The following is a 24,989-nucleotide window of genomic DNA, read 5'->3' as shown; positions in this document are numbered from 1 at the left end:
TTCAGTTGCCACTTCTCAGCCTTCCTGCTCATTTTTTCTAGATCTTGCTGCAGTAGCATACCCTGATTACTGCAGAACTGATTATTTACCCTGATTATTTGCAAAATCTCAAGGAATGTCAGTGAAAAACATTTTTTCAAGAAAAGGGTTAACAGAAAGTGCAGATGGAAGAGCCCAAATGTATTAACAACTAATGAAATTGACTAAATCCTCACTAACAGAAGGTATATCGTGAATGACGTGACCCTCCTGAACAAGGTAAATGTTGAAGGTGATCACAGAATGGTAAGATGCACACTTGATATAGAATGAAGAAAAGAAAGAAAGAATAAAACTGACTTGAGTAAATAATGCAGACTTTCAGATAACAGAAGAGGAGAAAAAGCAGTATGTAGTAGAACTTAAGAACACATCTGAGCTTCTGCACACTGCTCAGGACCAAGATATCGATGAGGAATATTACAACATTCTGAAAGTAATAAAGCCCAAGAAAAAAAAAAAAAGGTAAACTGCAGCCATTATCAACCCACTGCAGGATGGAAGCCTCCTCAACAATCCATGTTAAGGGAGATGGCCCATAATCTGCCACGCTGGTCCAATGCGGGTTGGCAGATCGAACGTATTTAGCAGTCAGGGGCTTGAACCCCGATCTACTCAAGGAGCGTGTGCTATTGCACTCCTGCTCCTGACCACTTGGCTACGAAGGCCAAGAAACCTATAGGTAAAAGAAATCCAAAGAAAAAAAAATTAGCCAAGAAACACTTGTCACAAATGAAGAGCACGATAAACACTAACAGGGAGAACATCGAATATACTGAGTTATGCAAAGTCATTAGAAAGAGACTCAGAGAGGACATTACAAGATTTTACACACAAAAAAACGTAGGACAAGTATTAAGGGAAAACAAAACAAATCAGCAGCCATGAGCAGTAATACAGAAAGACAAATGATACTGAAACTGAAGAATAGTGATGGCATACTTATAAATAGCAGAGAAGGCATAATTCAAATAGCAGAAGACTACTATAGAGAATTATACAAGGAGTGAGGGAATGATGCCAGCAGTGGGGAAGATGGATCGCAAATTAGTAACACATACGACATACTCGATATCCTTCGTGATGAGGTAGAACATGCGTTGAAGAAAATGAAGAATCAGAAAGCCATGGGGGAAAATGAAGTTACTGTAGAGTTGTTAAAATTGGGAGGAAGAGGCATGACATAAAAACTGGCAAGACTCTTCACAAAATGCATTAGAAAAGGTGTGATGCCTAAGGAGTGGAATAATGCAATCATAGTTTTGCTGCATAAGAAAGGAGATAAATCAGAAATTGGAAATTATAGACCAATTAGCTTGTTATCTCACATTTACAAGTTGTTCACAAGAGTCACAGGATTCTCAACTATGGATCACCTTCACGTAATATCACAGCTAATGGAGAAAACAAATGAATATAAAACACCATTATGCCTGGCATTTGTGGATTATGAAATGGCATTTGACTCCAAACAGAATAAGGCAATGCTTTGGGCACTGAATGGACAATGCATAGATACCCCATATATTATGATTTTGAAGAAAATATATGAGAATGTTACCTCCTTTATTAGACTAGACAAAGACAGTAGCAAATTTAAAATCGAGAAAGGAGTTCGACAAGGAGACACAATATCTCCGAAGTTGCTTACTGCTGCCCTTGAGGGAGCTTTCAGAAGATTAGACTGGTCGCAGAAAGGAGTCAATGTGAATGGAGAGTACCTAAACCATTTACGATTTGCAGATGACATTCATAAGCCACAATCCCAAGGAATTAGAGGAAAATCTTAATCAGTTATGCAGAATTAGTAAGAATTTTTGGTCTAAAGATGAATATGGATAAAACAAAAGTAATGATGAACAAGTATGCCACAGAAGGGGATATAATGATTGAAGGAGCAATAATTGAAAAGGCAGAGTCATATACTTATCTGGGACAAGTCATTAGCTGTAATGATAAATGGCTGGAAGGCAAGAGAAGAATAAATTTTGGATGGATAGCATTCAGGAAATATAGTCACATACTGAGGAGCAATATCCCAATTTGTCTGAAACGTAAAATAATGAACCAATGTATATTCCCCACCACAACTTATGGAAGTGAAACTTGGGCACTTAAGAACGGAAGAGAAGCTGAGAACTATGCAGCGAAGAATGGAACAAATTATATTGGGAATCAGACTGTTAGATAAGAAGAGAAACACGTGGATTAGGCAGCAAACTCAAGTAAAGGACATTCTTATCAAAACTAAAGAACTAAAATGGTCTTGGGCAGGACCACATAGCTCGAAGACATGATGACAGATGGACTAAGAAAATAACAAAATGGTACTCAAGAGGAGCTAGAAGAAAACCTGGAAGACAATGGCAGAGATGGACATATGAAATTCATGAGTTTGTGGGTAGTAAATGGATGGCCATTGCACAAATCAGAAGGAACTGGAAAGTTTCTGGAGAGGCCTTCATCCTGAAGTGGATTGAAAGTGGCTTATGATGATGACCCTGATTACTGTTATTAATCACCCTGCTAAACTCCATATCATCTGCAAGCTTACACATCAAGCCTTTATCAATATCATTAATAAACACAGAAAACAAGAATGGACCCAGCACCAAACCCTGGGAACTCTACTAATAACATTAGTCCACAAAGAACAGTACCCAATGATAACTACTCTCCCCAATAGTGCGGAACATGGATTAAAGATTCCTGTTGTCAAGAAATTGGATGATTGCTTATCTTTTATGGCACATGCAAGATATATCACAGACAAGGTAAGGAAATTTGTGGTCATGATTACAATTAGTCTGGAACTTGGTGTTAGATAAAGACTTTAAATTTTAAAGGCTTCATAAAAATCTTGAGGCAGTAAATTAAATGGCATATGATGATAATTTAGTTGTGATATGGGGTGATATGTCAATATATTTAAATACCTTGGATAACTGTTTATCTGTTATGGTGCATGCAAGATATATATCACAGATAAGGTAATTTTTTTTTTTTTTTTTTTTTTATGAAAACTCCAAACATGAAAGATATCAAAACCTATAGTACTTAGTACCGTGCATGGGTTGAAGGAGAAGTATAGGGGGAGGGGATGCCGGAAACTTTGCTCTATAGACTAAACATGGGTTTCACCACTTCAAGCCTCCAATAAGCAAAGTGGTGGTATTTCACCGGTTGATGAAAGTCATCTACCACCTTGGGCCATGATTGCAGTAATTGGAACAATACTGGAACAGTTTTATAATGTGAACCTAAGAAAAGAAACAAGAATATATAAAGCAGTTGTAAGACCTATTTTGCCATATAGATATGAAAACAGAGCTGACACATACAATTAAGCATATAAATGAACTACAGATATGAAAGTACTATGTAAGTTTTCTCAGGAATCATTAAGGGACAAAGTTCTGTGAGAAAAATGAATGTGAAATTGAACCCATAAACAATTGGATAAAAAATAGAAGTTTAAAATGGAATGAATGAATCAACTGAATGGAAAGCACAAGGTTAGTTAAAAAAAAAAAAATTGGACTGAACACCAAATAAAGACCCAAATTAAAGTGGAAGGATGCAATCAGTTGGAAAACTGAATGGATATAATAAGCTGCGCTTAATACAGAAAAAAGAAGACTGCAGAATTAATGAAAATAGATTGGGGTTTTAGTGGTAAAGCATGCTATGATCATCCTGGTGATTCTTCCAGTCATATCTAGTTCCCCTTGATAGCTGACTTTCTTTAATCATATTTTCTCAGTGTGGTGCTTCTTAACAGGAGAAACTGTTTCTACGAGGATGGGATAAACTTAAATAGAAAACAGTGTTCTCCCAAGAAAATTTTGAGAGCCGAGTAGCATTATGAAGTAGCAGGGTGGAGAAGTATAATACTTGGAAATATTATAAAATTTTCTGTTATTTATAATTGCAACTTAAATGATCCAGAGCAAAAATGAATTGCAGAATTTAACATTATATGCTCCTGTCTCATTGACATCAATCACACAGTATGTTTGAATTAATTCACAGTACCACTTGTTACCATGAGAATCGCCTAAATGTTAGCGGCGGTCAGGTAAATTCACTGGGCTATGCACCCATTCAATAGGTCCTGGGGAGAAGATTGGAAAAGGTGCAAGAATACGATAAGTGTTTGCCTTTTATTTACATGATTGTTGTTTTTATATTGTACTTAATACGTAGTCATATAGTTATAGTTACGCTGGTTATTTTTTATTTTAATTTAGATAAAGAGTTTTGTGGATTTTACTTACAATAGGTAAAACCGTTATTTTGGTTCGATTTTTGTAGCCATTGTTTTTGTATATAGGGAATTCAAAGTTTTTGTAGGGAATTCAAATTTTTTAATTGAGGTAGCTCTAACGCATAATTATATAGTAATACGCCTCACTGTTTCTATTTCATAGTTTCTATTCAAATACTACTGACATTTAATTTATTGATTTTATTAATTTAAACTACCATGCCCCGAACTAGAGCAGCAAAGCAATGGGCACAAAGTGGCAGGAGTGTTGTGACTCGGGGGAGAACTGAGGGGGGCGATTCTCCAACGCGTCACAGCCTAAAAAAATGTGCAACTTGTGAAATGTTTGCCGAACTCTCTGGAACGGAACATGATATTGCCATGGGGGATGTATTTGTGTGTGCGCGATGTAAGGAGTGTAAGGAAATCAGGCGACAACTCAGCGTTGTTATGGGCCTATATGAGAGTTTGAGGGACAGGGTGGATGCCCTCGAAGGAAATAAATTGAGGGGCCCATCAAGCTCTCAGCTGCCCACATCAATGCCAGAGCTTGCACTTGGTCATCACGCAACACAGCGGCAACCCCCAAGGCAGAATGCGCTGGTCCCACAGGAACTATTAGTTGTTGGTGACTCTATTGTCAGGGAAACGGGGAACATGCTATGTAAAAAGGATAGGTGGAACAGGACCAGGGTATGTCTGCCAGGGGCAAAGGTTGATGACGTTGTAGAGCGGATATCATCTTTCAAGGGCACAAAAGGTGATATAGTTGTACACGTTGGCACTAATGATATTAAGAGTAGGAGACCGGCAGAATTACTCAACAAGTACAGGTCACTGTTGAAAAAAAGCCGAGAATTAGGGTTGAACTTGAAAGTGTCTGCAATTCTGCCCAGACACGATAGGAGGGAGTATATGATGAGAGCCTTGTCGATCAATTCGGCCCTGGAAAGACTGTGCAAGGCTCAAGGGGTAGAATTTTTTTCAGCCTGGACTGTACTTGTTAACAGGAGAGATTGCTTCTACAGGGATGGGATACACTTAAATAGAAAGGGTGCAAGAATATTTGCTGATGCTATCGAGGCAGTGTTAGGTGGGTCGGAAAACTGCTAGCTTGGGGGGATACAAAGACTAATAGTTTAACAGTAACCTCAGGCAGAGGTGAAGGTGATTCTTGCACAACTTCTATTAGAATAAGAAGCGACCTGGAGCGAGGGGTGTTGGGGGTTTCAGGGACGGATGGCAGTCATCCTGGAATAGTTGGGTATATGGGATGTGTTAGGGTAACAAGGAATAGGCATAGGAGCATGTATGCTTGCATGTATACCAATGCTAGAAGTATAGTAAATAAATTTGATGAATTTGAAGTGTTGGTCAAGACATCAAAGGCGGATATTGTTGGGATAGCAGAGACGTGGTGTCACAAAGATATAAGGAATGCAGAACTGGAATTTGGGGAGTACAATGTGTACAGAAAGGATAGACAGGACAGAAAGGGAGGAGGTGTTATGCTGTTAATTAAGAAAAACATAAAATCAAAAGAAGTGCATCCAGTTGATATAGATGGACAGTGCACTGTTGAGTCAGTTTGGTGTGACATAAGCACTGCAAAAGCAAAGATAAGAGTAGGAGTGTGTTATAGGCCTAATGACTCGAATGAGTACAATGAACAATTGTACAGAGAAATAGAGTGGGCCAGTAAACCAGAATGTCTTATAATGGGGGATTTTAACTTCCCAGATATTGACTGGAACTTGTGGGTTGGTCACTCACACACTAGTCAGACTTTTGTGGATTTATTGGATGATTGTTTTCTGCAGCAGCATGTTCGAGAGGCAACCAGAGAAAGTAATACTCTTGATCTGGTTATCAGCAGTGATCATTCGTGTATTAAGAATTTGCAGATAAAGGAACCACTAGGTGGCAGTGATCACAGTGTTCTGAAGTGGGATTTACTCAAAGAGGTAACTACCGTCAGGGGTAAAGGAAAGGGTTTTTGCTTCCGTAAAGGGGAGTACAGTGGTCTCAGACAGTTTTTAAATTCTGTACAGTGGGATCGACTGACGATGTTACAAACAGTAAATTCTAAGTGGGAAGCATTCAAGGAATTAATCGTGGAAGCTACTAGACTTTTCATACCGATGAAGAAATATTGTTCAAGGTTTAGGCCTAAATGGTTATCAAATGAACTAATGAGACTCGTGACAGAGAAGAAAAATGCATGGGATGCATATAAATTATCAGGCGACGCAGAAGCCTGTAGCAGATATAAGCTAGTCTGTAATCAGGTCACAAAGGAGGTTCGGCAGGCAAAGGCGGATTACGAGAAATCTTTGGCAAAAGATGCTAAGAAAAACAGCAAGGATTTCTTTACTTATATAAACTCTAAAAGGAAGGGGCTGAATATGATTGGTCCACTTGACATCGATGGTTCGACTGTTGATGATCCTGCTCAGATAGCAAACAAACTGAATGAGTATTTTGCATCTACATTCACGTGAGGAATCATTACAGTTTGAAAATGGAAGAAGGTTATCAAATTGTAGCAGTGTGCTTAATGATTTTGTAATAACTGAGAGCAAAGTGGAGGAGAAATTGTTGAAGTTAAACATAAGAAAGGCACCTGGGGCGAATGGGATCTATCCAGTTATATTAAAGGAGGCGGCAAAGCAACTAAACAAACCCTTAGCCATAATTATGAGAGCATCCTTGGAGGTTCCCACGGACTGGAGATGTGCAAATGTATCCCCAATTCACAAAGGAGGTTCGAAGGGTGACACGAATAATTACAGACCAGTTAGTTTAACTTCTGTTCCGGGTAAAATAATGGAGTCACTGGTTAAAGATGCATTGCAGGATCATCTAGACAAGACTGCAGCAATAATTCAGACACAGCATGGGTTTGTTAAGGGAAAGTCTTGTCTGACAAATTTGATTGGTTATTATGATGTGGTCACAAAGGAACTGGATGCAAAAAATAATTTTGATATCATATACTTGGATTTCAGGAAAGCTTTTGACACTGTTGCGCATGGAAGACTACTGTACAAATTGGAGCAGAATGGTATTAAGGGTAAGTTGCTACAATGGATAAAAGGATGGTTAGGTGGGAGAAGACAGAGGGTGGTAATCAATGGGCGCTGCTCTTCGTGGACTAATGTTATTAGTGGAGTCCCACAGGGTTCGGTGTTGGGTCCACTGTTGTTTTGTATATTTATCAATGATATTGATGAAGGTATATCAGGCTTAATGTCGAAGTTTGCAGATGACACGAAGGTTGGCAGGGTTGTTAATGACAGTAATGGCAGTGTGCTACTGCAACAGGATCTAGATAATTTGGGCAGATGGGCTAAGAAGTGGCAACTGAAGTTTAACCTTGACAAATGCAAAGTACTGCATATGGGTAGAAGTAACCCCAGAGAAACGTACCAACTGTGTGGTACTACACTTAAGGTGGTAGAAAATGAAAAAGACCTGGGAGTAATTGTGCAGTCAGATATGAAGTTTTCTGAGCAATGTAGACAGGCTGCTAGGGCAAGTCATGGGGTTTTGTCAATGATATATAGGAATTTTGCTAGCAGGGAAAAGGAGGTGATTGTCCCTCTGTATAAGGCAATGGTCAGGCCACGCCTTGAATACTGCGTACAGGTCTGGAGGTCTCATTTTAGGAAGGATGTAGATTTGCTTGAGCATGTACAGAGAAGAGCAACACGATTGGTGAGGGGAATGAAGGGATCCTCTTACCAAGAGAGGCTTAAGTTCTGCAAATTGCAGTGGCTGGAGACTAGGCACCTGCGCGGTGATCTGATTGAGGTCTATAAGGCCTTGAATGGGTTGAGCACGCTGAATTCTGATGGGATCCTCCCACTTGTTCAGAATACGAACCTACGGGGACATAAGTTCAAATTAAGAAAGGACAGATGTAGAATAGATGTGCGGAAATTTGCCTTTAGCCAGCGGGTGGTTAATTGCTGGAACAAACTTCCATCTGTCGTTGTGGAAGTTGATAGGTTAAATAAATTTAAGGAGGAACTGGACAGGCATTTGGAGGGTATGGTGTGATTTTTTTTTTTTTTTTTTGGCTGATGCTGCATAAGCTCCTACACTTGCTTTCTTGCATCAAGTGCCACTACTACTACTACTACTACTACATGCTGATACTATTGAAGCAGTGTTAGGTGGGTCAGAAAATTGCATTACATTAATAGCAGCCGCAGGCCAGTGGCATATCCAGGTATCATCGTAAGGGGGGGCATGGTTTTGAGTTTTTGTTTTAGAACGCCTCCTGTGTTCTTTTTCTTTGATTTCAAATTTTTGGTTATGAGGGCATATGCCCTCTCTGCCCATGCCTGAATACGTCCCTGCCACAGGAAGAGAGGTAAAAGTGATTCTTGCACTGCTTCTATTGAAATGAGCAGCAGCCTAGAGAGCAAGTTGTTGGATTTCAAGAGTTTTTGGGAGTCATCATGGAACAAACATGGTGTCACACAGATGTAAGCAGAGCAGAATTGGAATTTGGGGAGTACAATATGAACAGAAAGGATAGACAGGGTAGAAAGGGAGGAGGGTTTATGCTTGTTATTTAAGAAACACAAAATCTAAGGTAGTGCATCCAGTTGACATGGGTACGCAGTGTAATGTTGAATCAGCTTGGTGTGACAAACACTGGGAAAGGGAAATGAGAGTAGGAGTGTTGTTATAAGTCTAATGACTCTGATGAGTATAATGAACAGCTGTGCAGAGAAATAGAGTGGGCCAGTAAATCAGAATGCCTTGCAATGGGGGATTTTAACTTTCCAGTCATTCGCACACTAGCAAGACTTTTGTGAATTTATTGGATTATTGTTTTCTACAGCAACATGTTTGAGGGGCAACCAGAGGGAGTAATACTCTTGATTTGATTATCAGCTTATTATTTTGGTTTTTAGGAGCATTGGCAACTAAGGCCATATTGCTCCAGGGTGGTCATTCCCTGACATTTCCGCATCCTCCGTATTTGGTGGTCACGGGCTCAAACCCTGGTCTAATCAAGAAGCGTGTACTATGCACTGTTGCTCCTGCCCACTTGGCTAGGGCGGCGCCTTGATTATCAGCATTGATTTTTCACGCATTGAGAATTTGCAGATAAAGGAACCACTAGGTCAGCATTTCTCAAAGTGTGTTCTGGGGAACACTAGTGTTCCGTAAGATGTGAACACGTGTTCTGCAAACAATCGTAACTAATAATTAAAAAAAATAATAATAAATAAATTTTGCATATTTGTTGTGGTGTACACCACTTTTGAATCATTATAATATCAAACAATTTTTTTTCGGTTATTAATATACTGGCATAGACTGCACACCACTTTATTTTGGTAGGCTTTGCATAGAGAAATATGCATAGAGGTAATGCGACCTACGAAAAGGTAGCAATGTGGTGATCTGGCAGTATGCCAGATCACCACATTGCTACCTTTTCGTAGGCAAGTATGGCAAGTATGGCAAGTATGGCATGTCGTAGGCATGTATGGCAAGTATGGCAAGTATGCCATTCGTATACAATTTAGTCCTGAGTACACAGGTTGAAGGAGAGAAGAAAGCAAACCGATATCATAACCAAACTCACCTACTTGTATAAATTTTTTTTGATAATTATTAGTATATCGAAATATTATTATTAAAATAAATGAACATGGATTTGTGATTGAAAAACTATTTCTGCTTCTATTGGAATGAGCAGCAGACTGGAAAACAAGGTGCTCAGGATTTCAAAGACTGCTGGGATTCATCGTGGAACAAGTAAATACATGGGCTGTGTTAGAGTAACTAAGAATAAGAATATATGTGAGTATACTTACATACACCAAGGCTAGAAGTATAGTTAATAATTTTGATGAGTTTGAAGTGCTGGTCAACACATCAAAGGTGAATATTGTTGGGATATTAGAAATGTAGTGTCACACAGATATAAGCAGTGCAGACTTGGAATTTGGGGAGTACAACATGTACAGAAAGGATAGACAGGATAGGAGGGAAGGAGGGGGTTATGCTGTTAGTTATGAAACACAAAATCTAAGGATGTGCATCCAGTCGACATGGGTAAACAGTGCAATTGTGAGCCAGTTTGGTGTAACATAAGCACAAGGAAAGCAAAACTGAGAGTAGGAATGTGTTATACCCTAATGATTCTGATGAGTAAAATGAACAACTGTACAGAGAAATAGAGTGAGCCTGGAGACCAGATTGTCTTATAATGGGGGATTTTAACTTCCCAGATATTGACTGGAACTTGTGGTTGGTCACTTGCACACTAGAAAGGCTTTTGTGGATTTACTGTATGAGTTTTCTACTGCAGAATGTTCAAGGGACAGAGGGAGTAATACACTTGATCTGATTATCAGCAGTGATTCCTCATGCATTAAGTATCTACAGATCAAGGAACCACTAGGTGGCAGTGATATCAGCGTGCTGATCTGGGGGCTTTACTCAAAGATGTAACTACTATCGGGGGAAAAAGGGAAGGTTTTTTGATTTCCTAAAGGTGATTACAATGGTTTCAGACAGTTTTAAAATTCTATAGAGTGTGACCAACAGATGATGTTACAAACATAAAATTCTAAATGGGAAGCATTCAAGGAATTAATCTTGGAAGCTACTAGGCTTTTCATACCAATTAAGAAATACTGTTCAAGGTTTAGGCCTAAATGGATGTCAGATGACTAATCAGACTCGTGGCAGAGAAGAAAATGCAAGGGATGCATATAAATTAGCAGGTGACACAGAAGCCTATGTCAGAAATAAACTGGTCTGTAATCAAGTCAAAAAGGAGGTTAGGCTGGTGAAGATGGATTATGAGAAATCTTTGGCAAAGAAAAACAGCAAAGATTTCTTTACTTATGTAAACTCTAGAATGAAGGGGATAAATCAGATTCGTCCACTTGATATTGATGATTCGACTAGTGATCCTGTTCAGGTAGTTGACAAACTGAATGAGTATTTTGCATCTGCTTCCATTTCATCTCATTCACACATGAGGAGGTGAATGCCTGAAGTTTATCAAACTCTGGCAGAAAGCTAAATGATTTTGTAATAACATCTGGCAGGGAGAATATAATGGAGTCACTGGTTAAAGAAGTATTACAAGTTCATCTAGACAAGACTGCAGTAATAATTCAGACACAACATGGGTTTGTTAAAAGGAAGTCTTGTCTGACCAATTCAATTGGATACTATGATGTGGTCACAAAGGAAGTGAATGCAAAAAATAATGAAGAATGAAAAAGACCGGAGGGGGGGGGGTGATTATGAAGTCAGATATGGAGTTTTCTGAGTATACACGAATTTTGCTAGAAGGGAAAAGGAGGAGTTATCCCTTTTCATAAAGCAATGGTCAGGCCAAAACTCGAGTACTGCATTCAGGTCTGAAGGCCTCATTTTAGGAAGGCATTAGCATTAGCATTAGTAGAGGCATTTGATGCAAGAAAGCAAGCTTATGCAGCATCAGCCAAAAAAAAAAAAAAAAAAAACCCACTTCCACTTCACCCCTCTGTTCGTTCAAAATACCTGTCCAGCTGAGCCTTAAACTTATTTAAGCTATAAACCTCCACCACAAGGGATGGCAGTCTGTTCCACCAACCAACCACCCGCTGGCTAAAGGCAAATTTCCGCACGTCTATCCTACATCTGTCTTTCCTCAATTTGAATTTATGCCCTCTCAGGTGATTTTTCTGAGCTAGAGGAAGAATCCCATCAGCATTGAGCATGCTTAAACCATTCAAGGCTTTATACACCTCTATCAGATCACCTCGCTGGTGCCTAGTCTCCAGACACTGTAATTTGCAAAACTTAAGCCTTTCTTCGTAAGAGCACCCCTTTGTTCCATTCACTAATCTTGTTGCCCTTCTCTGTACTCGTTCCAGCAGCTCTACATACTTCTTGAAATGAGGCCTCCAGACCAGTATACAGTACTCTAGGTGTGGCCTGACCATTGCCTTATACAATGGAATAATCACCTCCTTATCCCTGCTGGAAAAATTCCTGTATATCATTGACAATACTCCATGAGCTACTCTTGCAGCCCGTCTGCACTGCTCAGAGAACTTCATATCTGCCTGCACAATTACCCCCCAAGTCCCTTTCATTCTCTACCACTGTCAGTGTAGTACCACAGAGTTGATACGTTGCTCTGGGGTTGCTGTTTCCCATGTGTAGTACTTTACATTTGTCAATGTTAAACTTCATTTGCCACCTCTCAGCCCATCTGCTCAACCTTTCCAGATCCTGTTGCAGCAGCATAGTGTCAGTAGTGTCCTTGACAACCCTGCCAACCTTTGTATCATCTGCAAACTTGGACATTAAGCTTGATATACCATCATCAATATCATTTATAAATACAGAAAACAATAATGGACCCAACACTGAGCCCTGAGGGACTCCACTAATAACATTAGTCCACGATGAGCAGTGTCCATTGATTACCACTTTCTGTCTTCTCCCCCTCAACCACCCCATTATCCATAGCAGCAATTTGCTTCCAATGTCACACTGCTCCAATTTGTGTAGCAGTCTTCCATGTGCAACAGTATCAAAAGCCTTTCTAAGATCCAAGTATATAATATCAAAGTTATTCCCTGCATCCAGTTCTTTTGTGACTGCATCATAGTATCCAATCAAGTTGGTCAGGCAAGACTTCCCCTTAACAAAACCATGCTGTGTCTGAGCTATAACTGAAGTCTTGTCTAAATGATCCTGCAGTGCTTCTTTAACCAGTGCCTCCATTAATTTTCCTGGAACAGAAGTTAAGCTCACAGGTTTATAATTACTTGTGTCAGCATTTGATCCTCCTTTGTGAATTGGGGTCACATTTGCACATTTCCAGTCTATGGGTACCTCCCCTGAGTCCAAGGAAGCTCTCATAATTATGGCTAAGGGTCTGCTTACTTCCTTTGCTGCCTCCTTTAATATAACTGGATAGATCCCATCCACCCCGGGTGCCTTTCTTGTGTTTATCTTCAACAGTTTCTCCTCCATATTACTCCCAGTTATTTCAAGATTCTGTAGCTTACTGCCAGAGTTGAATACACCTCTGGCATTCCCCTCGCTGAATAACTCCTCATGTGTGAATGTCGATGCAAAATATTCATTCAGTTTGTTAGCTACCTGAGCAGGATCATCAACAGTTGACCCATCGATATCAAGTGGACCAATCTGATTCATCCCCTTCCTTCTAGAGTTTACATAAGTAAAGAACTCTTTGCTGTTTTTCTTTGCATGCCTTGCCAAAGATTTCTCGTAATCTGTTCTCGTAATCTGTTCGCCTATCAGAAGCCTATGATAGATACTTGTATCTATCATAGGCTTCTGTGTCATGTGTTAATTTGTAAGTATCCCATGCATTTTTCTTCTCTGCCATATGCCTCATTATATTTTGGCCTAAATCTTGAACAATATTTCTTAGTTGGTATGTAAAGCCTAGTAGCTTCCAAGATAAGTTCTTTGAATGCTTCCCATTTTGAATTTGCTGTTGGTAACATCATCAGTTGGTCCCACTGTATAGAATTTAAATACTGTCTCAGTCCATCGTAGTCGCCTTTACGGAAGCAATAACCCTTCCCTTTACCCCTAATGGTAGTTACCTCTTTCAGTAAATCCCACTTCAGCACACTGTGATCACTGCCACCTAGTGGTTCATTTATCTGCAGATTCTTAATGCATGAAGAATCACTGCTGATAATCAAATCAAGAGTATTAGTCCCTCTAGTTGCCTCCCGAACATGCTGATGTAGAAAACAATCATCAAATAAATCCACAAAAGCCCTGCTAGTGTGTGAGTAACCAGCCCCCAAATTCCAGTCAATATCTGGGAAATTAAAATCTCCCATTATAAGACTCTCTGATTTACTGGCCCACTCTATTTCCCTGTACAGTTCCTTATTATACTCATCAGAGTATAATAAGGCCTATAGAACACTCCTACTCTCAATTTTGATCTCCCAATGCTTATGTCACACCAAACTGACTCAACACTGCACTGTCCAGCGATGTCGACTGGCTTCACTTCCTTGGTTTTTATGTGTTTCTTAACTAATAGCATAACCCCTTCCCCCTTCCTATCCTGTCTATCCTTTCTGTAGACGTCGTACTCCGAAATTGCAGTTCTGCATCCCTTATATCTGTGTGACACCACGTCTCTGATATCCCAACAATATCTGCCTTTGATGTTTTGAGCAATACCTCAAATTCATCAAATTTATTTACTAAACTCCTAGCATTGGTGTACACGCAAGTATACCTGCACCTGTTTCTATTCTTAGCTACCCTAACACAACCCATGTGTTTACTTGTACCGCAATGGCTCCCAGCAGTCTCTGAAATACCATGCATCTTGTTTTTCAGGCTTCTGCTCATTCTAATAGAAGCAGTGCAAGAATCTCTTTCACCTCTGCCAGTGGCTACTGTCAATCTATTGGTCTTTGTCTCCCCCCAAGCTAGCAGTTTTCCGACCCACCTAACACTGCCTCGATAGCATCAGCAAATATTCTTGCACCCTTTCTATTTAAGTGTATCCCATCCCTGTAGAAGCAATCTCTCCTGTTAACAAATACAGTACAGGCTGAAAAAAATTCTACCCCTTGAGCCTTGCACAATCTTTTCAGGGCCGAATTGATCGACAAGGCTCTCATCATATACTCCCTCCTATCGTGTCTGGGCAGAATTGCAGACACTTTCAAATTCAACCCTAATTCTCGGCTTTTGTTCAACAGTGACCTGTACTTGTTAAGTAATTCTGCTGGTCTCCTACTCTTAATATTATTAGTGCCAACGTGTACAACTATATCACCTTTTGTGTCCTTAAAAGATGATATTCGCTCTACAACGTCATCAACCTTTGCCCCTGGCAGACATACCCTGGTCCTGTTCCACCTATCTTTTTTACAAAGCATGTTCCCCGTTTCCCTGACAATAGAGTCACCAACAACTACTAGTTCCTTCGGGACCAGCGCATTCTGCCTTGGGGGTTGTCTCTGTGTCACGCGATGCCCAAGTGCAAGCTCTGGCGTTGATGCGGACAGCTGAGAGCTTGATGGGCCCCTCAATTTAGTTTCTTCGAGGGCCTCCCTGTCCTTCAAGCTCTCATATAGGCCCACAAGAACGCCGAGTTGTTGCCTGATATCGATACACTCCTTGCATCGCGCACACACAAAGACATCCCTAAGGCTTTAGAGCTGCTAGAATAAGTACACAGAAAGGCAATGAGATTGGTGAGTTGCTGTTACCAAGAAAGGATTAAATTCTGCAAATGGAGTTTCTGGATATTAGGCACCTGCGAGGTGATCTGATTGAGGTGCAGAAAGCCCTGAATGGTTTGAGCAAGCTCAATGCTGATGAGATTCTTCTGCTTGCTCATATCCTCGAGGAGGCATAAATTGAAATTGAGTAAAGGCAGTTACAGAATAGATGGGTAGAAATTTGCCTTTAACCACTGAGTAGTTGATTGCTGGAACAAACTTCCATCCTTTGTTATACTGCATATTGGGTAGCAGTCAATAACTTAAATAAATTCAAGGAAGAACTGGACAAACGTTTGGAGCAATTGGATGGATAGGTGAATGAGAAGTGGTTTTTTTTTTTTTTTTTTGGCTGATGCTGTATAAGCTTGCTTTCTTGCATCATATGCCACTACTTATGCTAATGTTTGGTGTTTCATAAAAAGTTTGGAATTTTTGTGTATAGCAAACACAAAAGGTGTCTGCCATACCTTCTGTGTGTGGTTTGTAAGTTGAGAAGAGAGAAGATATTTTGAATTGTAATTTTTGAAATTGTAATTTTCAGGAAATACATGTAAAAGAAAGGTATTGAATGAAACAGAAGTAAAAGAGATACCTGAATATAAGAAATAGTTGATTCTGTACATTTGGGTTTGGACAGTGAACAGATTGACTTTGGCATGTATTCATATTGATTTTGAAGAGAAAGAAGAATTGCAGATGGAAATGCAGAACAGTGCTTATGGAAATATATATAGAAAAGGCATGAAGCAGAACCTGAATCTCTATGAGACAGAGTACAGAGGATTTGTGAAAGATGGGGGATTAATTAACCTGACTGCCGTCCTTTCAATGGAGTCTCGGCTTTAAATGAATTATTCTTAATTGCTCTGACTAGATTTCAAAACATATTTATTTATTATTAAAAATGTACAAATCAAATGTATATATGCATTTGATTTGTACATATGTACAGAATAAGAAAATTTGCAAATATATACAGAATAAAAAATACTAGTGTAAAAATGATTAAAACATGCTCATTTAAAAGCACTAAAATGAAATAAAATCTAAAAACACAGGATAGTCAGAAAAACAATAGAGTAGTGAGCATAAATACATGGAAAAGAAATATGACACTTAAAATTTTATATATATATATATGATGTCGAAGAAGATATGAACCAGAAATTGGCAAAATTTCAAAATATATGTGGAACAATAAAAATAACTCTGGCTAAGAAAACAAGGAAAGAAACAATTGAAATTTTACAAAGAAATGGCAATACCAACACTTCTTTATGGTTCTGAAACATGGATACCGAAACAAAGAGACATTAATAGAATACAAGCTGCAGAAATGAAATTTTTAAGATATGTTAAAGGATGTACAAAATTAGATAAAATACCAAACGTAAATATTAGAAAGTAATTAAAGATTTACTCGATCAATGAAAAAATTATAGAATATAGACAAAGAATGGAAAATAATAGATTCCCTAAATTAGCTTATACATATAGAGCAAAAGGAAAAAGAGACAGACAGAGGAAGCCCAAAGAAAAGATTGGAAGACCTCTTCAAAACCGGAACAGGTGGATCGCCTAATCCATGAAGGAAAATAAGATAAGATATATCTTGCCTACTCACTGCCTACTTATAAATAGTGTTGTTGATAAAGGCAAACATACAGACGGTGAAAGCTCCATTGCTTTTAAATTTATTTCATTACATTTTTACCACTTTTAATTCAGTATATTTTAAATATTTTAAACTAATATTTTATTGTATATATTGAATCGAGATTATTTAAAATTTATTTGTAAATTTTTAATAACAATTAAATATATTCCGAAATCTGGTGAGAGCAATAAAGAATTGTTCATGTAAAGCTGAGTCTGTGCAGTGAATGATCACCTTCAGACAGTATTTGATAAGAAACATAACACTACTTCCATTTCTAACTCCCTCTTTTTTTTTTTTTTTTTTTTTTTATGAAAACCCCAAACACGAAAGGTATCAAAACCTTTAGTATTTAGTACCGTGCATGGGTTGAAGGAGAAGTATGGGGGGATGCCAGAAACTTTGCTCTAGTGACTAAACATGGGTTTCACCACTTCAAGCCTCCAATAAGCAAAGTGGTGGTATTTCACCGGTTGATGAAAGTCATCTATCACCTTTGCACACTATTACCAGAACGAAATTCTTCAACTCTTATCTCCACATGGCACTGTCTCAATCAGCCCACAATATTTTGTTTGTTTTGTTTCCAACACTAGTAGCATTACTATGTAATGCAGTGTTCTCCCCAGGACCTATTGAATAGGTGTACCATCCAGTAAATTTATCTGACCGCCCGGCTAAAATTTAAGAGACTCTCACAGTACTGTATGGTACTGCTCACTGATCTCAATCAATATTAATTCGAACATACTATGCGATCGAGGTCAATGCGACAGGAGCATATAATGTTAAATTATGCAATTAATTTTTGTTCTGATATTGCAAAATATTATACTTCCCCACCCGGCTATTTCATAAATGCCACCTAGCTGGCAAAATTTTCTGGGGAGAACACTGTGTAATCATTAAATTTTTTATTGCATTACTATTAACTAACCCAGGGGTGGGGAACCTGTGGCCTTTTGGGGTACCAGTTGCAGCCTTTTGTCTATTTCTTTCAAATGCGAAATTCACCTTTTATTTCATGACATAACACCAAACTCAAAATATTTTTAAGGTAAATTTTATCTATTCTCTTTTTTATGACCATCTTCCTAAATGATGGTCCTCCATGTGCAGCCAAAACAGCTCGTACCCAGCAAGGTGTGAATGCTACAAGATTTCTAAATGTGACTTGTGGTATCTGGTACCATCACGTAACCAGCAGATCCTTTAATCGATGGGATTGATGTCTGGGGAATTTGGAGGCCAGGACAATACCTGGAAGTCTTCCTCATGTTCCGCGAACCAGTCTCAAACAATCCAGGTGGTGTGGCATGACACATTATCCTGCGCCATGCCGCACTGCCGCCGGCAGATGGCACCGCCAGAGGTGAAGACTGTTGCCATGAAAGGGTGTACCTGGTCAGCAATGATGTTTAGGTAGGTGGTAGACGTCAGAGTGCCCGACACATGGATGACTGGACCCAGGGTATCGCAGCAGAACATCGTCTGAAGCATGACACCACTGCCAATGGCTTGTTTTCGTCCCATGGTGCATCCAGGCGCCATCACTCCCCAAGTAAACAATGCACATGTACCCGGCTCTCCACAGAGTGCAACAGGAAATGTGATTCATTGGACCAGACAATCTTCTTCCAAACACTCGAGGTCCAGTTTCAATGCTCGCGTGCCCATTGTAGGCGCTGTCGCCAGATAACCATGGTTAGAATGGGCACTCAGAGTGACCTGCGGCTATGCAGCCCCATTTTCAGCAGGGTTCGATGTACTGTGTGTTGTGACACATTACTCCCGTTACCAGCATTCCAATTACCAGCGAGTTGCACCACAGTCAACCTTCTGTTGCCAAGTACCATCCGGGAGAGCCTTCGCTCACCTCAAGCATCAATGAGCCGTGGTCGTCCAACACCTCGCTGGAAGTTTGTGGGTTTCCCCTCCTCAAACCACTTTCGGTAGGTACTAACCACAGCTGACCGTAAGCATTCCACAAGCCATGCCATTTCGGATATGCTCTGACACAGTTGTCTGGCCATTACAGTTTGGCTTTTATCTAACTTGCTTAAGTCCATTGCCTTTCCCATCTGAAGAACAAGAGTAACACTGATTAACGGAGCTCAGTATCAGGTGTGTTTTATACTGTGTCCCGACCCGCACACATGCTGTAGTTCACCTGCAGTTGCTTCGATTTGCATAACGACTCGCTGGTCATAATGTTTTGGCTCATTGGTGTATTGATATTCTCTTTATATAATTTAGTTTACAGTTTAAGTTTAAGGAAATGCAACATAAACGAATATGCAGCTGTTCTAGGCTCCCTGATTGAAGGTTATTGTTATTTGTTTTTTTTTTTAGGAGCACTGGCAACTAAGGCCATATTGCTCCGGGATATGCGGTGGTCATTCCCTGGCCTTTCTGCATCCTCTGTATTTGGTAGTCACGAGCTCGAACCTCGGTCTAATCAAGAAGAGTGTGCTACGCACTGCTGCTCCTGCCCATTTGGCTACGGAGGGGCCTCCTGATTGAAGGATCAAATGAGAGGTTTGCTGATTTTGAGAAACATGATCTCACACTGAAACTAGCTTTTCAACCACATCTGATTGATGTCTCCAAAGCACATATTATGACTTATAGAAGAAATTAATTGAGCTCTCAGAACATAATATTCTGAAGTCTCTATTTGATGCAAAGAAGGATTTCCTTCAAATATGGAAAAATGCTGTTGAATATTCACATCTATGTCAAACATGCTTGTCAAATGCTATCGTGTTTTGGCACAATCTACTGCTGTGAATCGACATTTTCATATATGACAAATTAAAAGAAGCTTGAGATCTCAAATGATGGATATTCACTTGGAGGACCAATTAAAACTAAGTTTGATGATGTTGAAACCAAACATCAGACTACTATCTGGCATTAAGCAGTTGCAAAAAAGTCATTAAATGGTTCGTTGTCTAAGTTCATCCATTTTAAGTTTTGTTATCATTGTTGCTAAATAAATAAATATCTTCACTAATTTTTGTGTTTAAATTCCTCACAATAACAAGCTGTAATTAAAATTATAAATACTGATGCCTACAAAAATTTTTTTGTATACAGTGAAACTTCTCCTAACAGACACCTCTCGTTAACGGACATCTCTCTACAACGGACATTTTCAAATTCCCCAACTCACCTCTATTGGTTTTAACGTGTTTGCAGCTTCTGTCTAGCGGACATTCTCTGTAACGGACGTAGACAGGCATTCTGCACTGTTTCGCTTAGATTAGCACTTAATTTGATCTCCCCATAACGGACAGCAGGCAAGCTTACGGCCCTTTTTCTAGGAACTTTTCTTCCACGTATTGCCTCAGTCGTATGTTTATTTTCTATTTCCGATTCTCTGAATTTTATCACGGTTTACGTCGCAGTTCTAAACCCTTTTTCAAAAATTTTAAGGCATGCGTAAAACTTCTGATGAATTCGGTGTGTGCATGGGGGGGGGAGGATTTGGTCGGCCTTTCGTCTTTTGAGTTTCAGTTTTCAGTTTTATTCAGTGTCGTGTGAAGTGCACAAGGTCTTTTCGTAAGCATTTAACTTTAAAATATAAAGTCGAACTCATTAATGCGTATGATTGGCAAAAAAATAGTGTTCGCAATCTCGCTGCAAAATTCAAAATCAGGAAGGCGCAGGTAAGCGACATCCTAAAGGAAAAAAAATGAACTGCTCAAACAATTTTGGCAACACGGAAATGATCAGGTTCAAAATCATTCCCGTAAACTGATGGACTTCAAATTGACAATGTTACGTATGAGTGGTTTTGTCAAGAACGTGCTAAAAAAATTCCCATTAATGGGCCTATTATTAGGGAAAAGGCTTTGGAGGTTGCGAAATCTATGGGAGTAAATGAGTTCAAAGCTTCTGTGGGATGGCTAGACAAGTTCAAAACTCGGTATAAAATTTCTTGGAAAACCGTAAGTGGTGAAGGTGGATCTGTTGATACTGGGGTTGTAACAGAGTGGACCGTCAAATTGGAAGATTTATGTCGTGATTTTGAAGCTAAGGGTATTTACAACTGTGACAAAACAGGGTTGTTTTTTAAAGCTCTTCCTGAAAAAACAATGAGTCTAAAAAACGAAAAGTGCCAGGGCAGAAAAATTTCTAAAGAACGCTTGACTGTACTATTGTGTACAAATATACTGGGAGACTTTGAACAACCTCTTGTTATAGGAAAACCACAAAATCCTCGTTTCAAGGGCATAAAGTTGAATCTTTTGAATGTTGACTGGAAGTCTAATAAAAAAGCGTGGATGACACGAGATATCATGAGCAAATGGATAAGTCACTTTAACCAAAACATGATTTGTCAAAACAGAAAAATTATTCTTTTCATGGATAATGCTGCATCTCACCTGCACATTGAATCGTCCAACATTCAAATCGTTTTTCTGCCACCAAACACATCTGCAGAGTGTCAGCTCTTGGATCAAGGGATAATAAAAAATTTTAAACTTCACTACAGAAAATGTGTTTTAAGACATCCCATTGCAAACTTGAACGATGTAACATGTGCGAGTGACCTTGCAAAGAAACTCAGCATCCTAGATGCGATTCAATGGATTTCCTCTTCAGTAAACGCAATTAGAAAACAAACTGTCGTGAACTGTTTTGTAAAGTCTGGCTTCTCAAACGCAAAAATTGAAGTTGTGAACAGCAAAGTGGAGCACCAAGAAGAACAAGAACTTCAAGAACTATTGATAATGTACGATACTTCCGCTACAAGTGACCCTGGCTACAAAGATATAGACTCGAACCTCACTACAGAAGATGGTGCTCTAGATATCAACGACATTATCATCGATATTTTTCAAGAAGTTTCCCATGAGGATGAAGAAATGGAAGGAGGTCATTCTGTCGAAGAACATATTAACGACGAACCACCGATGAAAATAGAAGAAGTGCTCGTACAAATCAATCGTTTAAAAATGTTTTTCGCCGCTGAAGAAGATACTGAAGGACTTTCGATGGTTTCTTCACTCCAAACAAATGTTGAAAACAAAATTATCAGCCGGAAGGAGGTGCAGAAGAAAATAAATGATTACTGTATGTATTTTTCTTAAGATAAAGTCATAATATGCATAGCACAATTGTATGTATATTATTTACAAAAATATTGTTCAAAATCTGTATATATTTTAATTTAATTTTACATTAAACGTTTAACAATTTTTTTTTTTTTTTTTTCTCCCTCAGACTTCTTGTTAGCGGACACTTCTCTCTAACGGACATATTTTCGTTCCCCATGGCTGTCCATTAAAGGGAAGTTTCACTGTATATTAAATTCTCAGCATGTATATATATTAAATTCTCAGCATTAAATAAAATATGGCCTTCCAAAGTAAAGGATTCCCCACCGTGAACTACCAGCCACATCCGTTACAGCTATTTAAACAAGTTTTTTCTTGTGTATACTGGTGATAATAATAAACAATTCAAGGTTGCAAACAAATACTCCCGGTGAATTTTAACCTTGGTAAACACTGATAACTTGAATCTTTACTTGGCTCCTTCTATAGCATTAGAAAAGACCCTTGCACCTCCTCTGCTGAAATAAACACCATTTTAATAAAACAAACTCTTTCTACTAACCATGGCAGCCCACACTAAGATTAAAGGTTAAAGTTAATCGAGAAAGTTTTTATCATATAATACCACATTTGGGAAGGAACTTTCGAGCCTACAGACCAGTAAAGCTCCTGGAGTTGATGGAATATACCCTATAATCTTAAGAGAGGCGGCAAGCGAGTGCATTGAACCATTGAGGCTAATTATGCGAGCATCATTGGACTCTGGGGAGATTCCCTTGGATTGGAAAAGTGCAAATGTATCTCCCATACATAAGGGTGGCTCTAAAAGTGAAGTTGGAAATTATCGACCTGTCAGTCTGACTTCAGTAGTAGGGAAAATCATGGAGGCAATGATCAAGGGGGGAATTCAGGATCATTTGAATCGAATTGAAATTCTCAGGGATACTCAGCATGGTTTCGTAAAGGGAAAATCATGTTTAACAAATCTGGTTCGCTATTTCGAAAGGGTCACTCACGAGTTGGATTTAGGGAATAATTTCGACATTGTTTATTTAGATTTCAGCAAAACTTTTGACTCAGTCCCACATGAACGGTTGCTTTATAAGCTGGAACAGGTTGGAATCACTGGGAAAATCCTTAGATGGATAGAAGGATGGCTTCAGGGCAGGAGGCAGAGGGTTGTGATAAATGGCTATTCCTCAGATTGGGTTGATGTAAGAAGTGGGGTTCCCCAAGGATCAGTATTAGGACCACTGTTGTTTTTAATTTTCATAAACGACATTGATGAAGGGATAGAGGGCGTGATGTCTAAATTTGCAGATGATGTTAAAATTGGTAGAGTAGTTAATGATCACTGTCAAGCTGAGCTTCTTCAGAGAGACCTAGATAGACTTCAGGAATGGTCAGAAAAATGGCAGCTGTGCTTTAATCCAACAAAGTGTAAGGTATTACACCTGGGAAACAGTAATCCCAAAAAAACGTATTCACTTGGTGGAGTTCAACTAAACCCAGTACTGGAGGAAAGGGACTTGGGTGTTACGATACGGTCAGACATGAAGTTCTCTGAGCATTGTAGACAGGTTGCAAGGAAGGCCCATGGTGTCCTATCGATGATCTATCGAACTTTTGCAAGTAGAGATAGGGACGTGATAATCCCATTATATAAGGCTTATGTTAGACCACACTTGGAATACTGTGTTCAAGTATGGAGACCGCACCTGAAGAAAGACATCGAGCTTCTTGAAAGGGTGCAAAGAAGGGTAACTCGCCTGGTGAGATCGGCAAAAGGGCGTCCTTATGAAGAAAGACTTCGAATATGTGGTTTGCAGAGTTTGGAAACTAGACACCTTAGAGGAGATTTGATTGAGGTGTTTAAGGCTCTGAGAGGCATCAGTAAAATGAATGAGGACAAAATTTTCAAGATTATAAATGATGCTAGAACTAGGGGACATAAATTCAAGTTACGGGGGGAAATGTTTAGATTGGACTGCAGGAAGTTTTATTTTAGCCAGCGAGTTATAAATTACTGGAATAAGTTGCCTTCATGGGTGGTAGAGGCCGACAGCTTGGGGAAATTCAAAGGTCATCTGGATAGTACTTTCGGGTAAGGGAAGCGCATAGGATGATAGGTTTAATTTCCTTTTTATTTATTTTTTATTTATTTTTTTTTTTATTTATTAATTATTATTATTTAGTTATTTATTTATTTTTTGTTTTTATCATTGTTTTGTTCGGATTTTTTTTTTTTTTTTTGGCTGGTGCAGCATAAGCCATAGGCTTTCTTGCACCATGCGGCCGTTACTAATACTAATACTAAGGAATGCAAACTCAGGGGAGGTCCCCATGGACTGGAGTTGTGCAAATGTGTCCCCAATTCAAAGAGTGACACGAGTAATTACAGACCTGTTAGTCTAACTTTTTACCAGGGAAAATAATGGAGCCACTGGTTAAGGAATCATTCCAGGATCATCTAGACAAGACTGCGGCTATAGTTCAGCCAGCATGAGTTTGTTAAGGTGAAGTCTTGTCTGACCAATTTCAATGGATACTACAATGAGGTCACAAAGGAACTGGACGCAAAAATTAATTTTGATAACATATACTTGGATTTTAGGAAAGCTTTTGATAGTTTGTCACATAGACAACTACTGTACAAATTGGAGCAGTATGGAATTAAGGGAAAGTTG

At 39.1% G+C, this 24,989-nt stretch overlaps 1 protein-coding gene across 3 annotated transcripts in view; it reads right to left on the bottom strand.

The window, feature by feature from the left end:
• Positions 1-24,989, bottom strand: part of pcx (pecanex) — a 743,348-nt gene that overhangs the window by 654,073 nt on the left and 64,286 nt on the right. The window lies entirely within an intron of this gene.

The sequence above is a fragment of the Mastigoproctus giganteus genome, chromosome 6, assembly GCF_048544385.1.
Source record: "Mastigoproctus giganteus isolate SK-2022 chromosome 6, ASM4854438v1, whole genome shotgun sequence".
Taxonomy (NCBI): Eukaryota; Metazoa; Arthropoda; class Arachnida; order Uropygi; family Thelyphonidae; genus Mastigoproctus; species Mastigoproctus giganteus.
This window is presented reverse-complemented; position numbering and strand designations above follow the sequence as displayed.